Raw genomic sequence first — 3,383 nt, 5'->3', positions numbered from 1 at the left:
AAAAAAAAAAAAAAAGAATGTACAGAGAGCTGTAATTGGAGAATAAAATGTAAAGAACTCACTTTGCCTTTTTCAAGCTGAAAGAACTGAAAAACAAATTCAAGGCTCAAGTTGCAATATTTAGAGTTACGATGGGCAAAATCTTGAATGATTCAGAGAGCATTGAAAGATGGAGGGAATACACAGAATCACTATACCAAAAAGAATGACACAAAAGTATTTCAGGAAGTACCTTATGATCCAATCCAAGAGCCAGTAGGAATGAAGGAAGAAGTTTAAATTACTCTAAAGTCATTGGCAAAAAAGAAAGCCCCAGGAATTAATGGGATACGTATTGACATGTTTCAACTAACAGGTGCAGCCCTGGACATGCTCACCAGTTTATACCAGGAAATTTGGAGGACAGATTGAGTAAGTGTGGAGAGTGGAGAATGGATACAGCTCTACTGTACACTTTTCTTGAATTTAAAGTATGCAGTGTCTCTTGCTCTAAGTATAGGTTTCACATGAGCACAATTAAGTGTTCTGGGATTTCCATTCTTCTCAATGTTAGATATATTATGTTATGACCCACAAAGTCAAATGCCTTTGCAGAGTCAGTAAAATACAAGTAGACATCCTTCTGGTAGTCTGTGGTTTCAGCTAAGAACCATCTGGCATCATTAGGAAGTTTTTGTCAGAGTCTACATGTGTCTGTCTAGTTTATGATCTTCAGCTTAAACCAGGGAGCTCTGGTGGCCTAGTGGGTAAAGAGTTACACTGTCAATTCAAAGGCAAGTGGTTTGAATCCACCACTTGATCCAAAGGGAAAAGATGAGCAATCTCCTCCTGTTCAATGTACTGCTTCTGAAAACGCATCAGAGAGTCAGCTTTGAGTCTATACTGACTTGACAGGAATGACTGATTAATGAGTCTTAAACTCGTGGCCTGCCATACTCGTGGACCTTGCACTTGTCAGTCTGTGAAGCCAGCAATGTCCAGCATCAACAGTCTGTGGCCCTGCCTACCTACTTGTACTCATTGTCTTCCCAGGTAACTCTTGCTTGAGGTCTGACTCACAGACTTGGGGGAGCTTGTCAGCCCCTGCCAGCACATAAGTAAGTTCTCTGAAATCTTAGTGTATATACATATACACTTCATAAGTTTTACTTCTCTAGAGAGCTCAGCCTTAAACAACCACCAATCCACTCAGAATACAACTTGAACTGAACCACCCTCAACCTATACCCCAATACTTACTGCTGCCAGGAGTATGTTGATAATGGAGGGAAAAAAGAGTTGGATCATTTTTAAAGTATTTGTGGTGTAATGTTGAGTTGGAACCAACTCATAGCTCCAGTGGGTCTTCAGAGGCTGTAAATCGCACAGGAGGCAATTGCTCACCTTTCTTCCATGAAGCAGCTGGTGCATTTGAACTGTGTGCCTTTGAACAGTTGTGTAGCTCCTTATCACTAGGCACCAGAGCTCCCATATGATAGTTGTTTGTTGTTGTGCCATCAAGCTTACCCTTTAGTGGACTTTCAAAATAGTAAATTACACAGGAGGAGATTGCCCATCTGCTGGATTCAAACTGTAAGTTTTTTGGATTGCAGTGTAGCTTCTTACCACTACTTCATCAGAGGTACCTCCTTATAATAATAGTTTAAAATATTTTATATTCTTTCCCCCCCAAAAAAAATCCTCAAGTCTGGCCAATCTGTTATTTCTTTTTTTTTTACACTTAATGTCTCAATTTGGAAAAACCACATTATAATTACTTAATAGTATTAAGTGATTGGTGGTGGTCATATTGGAAAAAACAAAATAGAATAGCACTGGTAGAAGTGTGCTGAGGCTTAACAGATGTCCTGATTTTCTATTGCTGCATTGTGACAGGATAGTGAGGAGGAGGCATATGGTGACATTCAGTCGTAGACTTGGCCCTACTTTCCCTCAACACCCAATGTAGAGTTCTAATCTGCTCCTGTAAATCTGCTTCCAAATTTTCTTATAACAAATCCTATAATGGGTTCTTGTACACCCTCTTAATGAGACTCCAACAGTGTGCATTATTTCTTGCTGCAACAAGTAATAAATCTAACTTAATCTTTGGCTTAAGTGAACTAACTCTTAATTAGGATTTCTGTGGCTTTATTATGTCTTCCAGAGCATTGTTGATACAGCCACTTTTTTCCCTTTGGTTTGAGTGAAAGTTTACAAATCATATTATATTTTCATTCAATCATCCATAGACATCTTGTTTTACAATGTTAATTCCTATTGTTTAATGTAATTAATTGCAATGTCTAATCAAACTCTTTTGGAAGCAGGAGTGGCATCCCCTTCCTAAATAACATGCCTCCCAAAACTCTATGAATGTTGATAAATGTCGATATGTAGAGGGTCTTCAAGCCTTTTGTTCATAGACTCTCTAGGAGTGCTCGACTTGAAGGCAATCATGAATAGCAACAATCAAACAATTAATGACTATTCCCTTTCCTTTCATCCAGCTTATCTATTTACTAATTTTTCCTGCCCTCTCTTTCCTTTGTCATCCTTGTTAATTCTTCCAAGATTAATTCTGAGTGTAAACCTTTCCTTAGCTTTTAATACTAAGTGGTATTATGCCCTAATTGTCTTCTTTGTGACTGATTTGTGTTACTAAATATTTGTTCTAGAGTCATCCGTGTTATTGTACTGTATTTTACAAATTCTTGATTGTTTTCCAGTAATGCATAATGCTCCATTGTGTGAATGTACCATAGTTTTTTAGCCATTTATTTATTGATGGACACGTGAAATGCTAACAGATATTTGCTATTTTTTTTTCTTCTGTCTTCCTTATTTATTGTCCAACTTTCAGATTCATATGAAACCACAGAATATATGATGGCTTGGGTCAAAAGGACCTTAGTATTAAACTGATATCTGTGCTTTTTAGAACTTCAAAGGGTCTTTTTAAATTTTTTATTAATTTTAATGAAAGTTTACAGAGACTTGGGGTTTCCAGTCATTCATTGTTGCACTTTTCTCCCTGCCCACCTCCTCCCGCCAATTCACTCTTCTCCTTGAAAGGTAAAAGAAAAACTCTGTCATTGTTATGCAATCCCTCCCCCCAGCTTCACTCCACTGTGCAACCTACATTCTAGACTCCTGTCATGATAATAATACTCGATCATATATCTCTTTTAAACAGTTCTCTCCCTCATATGTTTCAATGCAGTATACATCATTCCTCCCTTCCTCTCTGTCTTCCCTAAGCCCCAATGTCAGTCTCGTTTTATAATAGTGGCCTTATGCAATATTTGTCCTTTTGTGACTGAGATATTTCAATCAGCATAATGTTCTCCAGAGTCAACCATTTTGAATAATATTGCATGAGTTCCTTGTTTTTTAATGCAGCA

The sequence above is a fragment of the Elephantulus edwardii genome, unplaced genomic scaffold, assembly GCF_000299155.1.
Source record: "Elephantulus edwardii isolate Elephantulus edwardi_28Jun2011 unplaced genomic scaffold, EleEdw1.0 scaffold00031, whole genome shotgun sequence".
NCBI classification, from domain to species: domain Eukaryota; kingdom Metazoa; phylum Chordata; class Mammalia; order Macroscelidea; family Macroscelididae; genus Elephantulus; species Elephantulus edwardii.
This window is presented reverse-complemented; position numbering follows the sequence as displayed.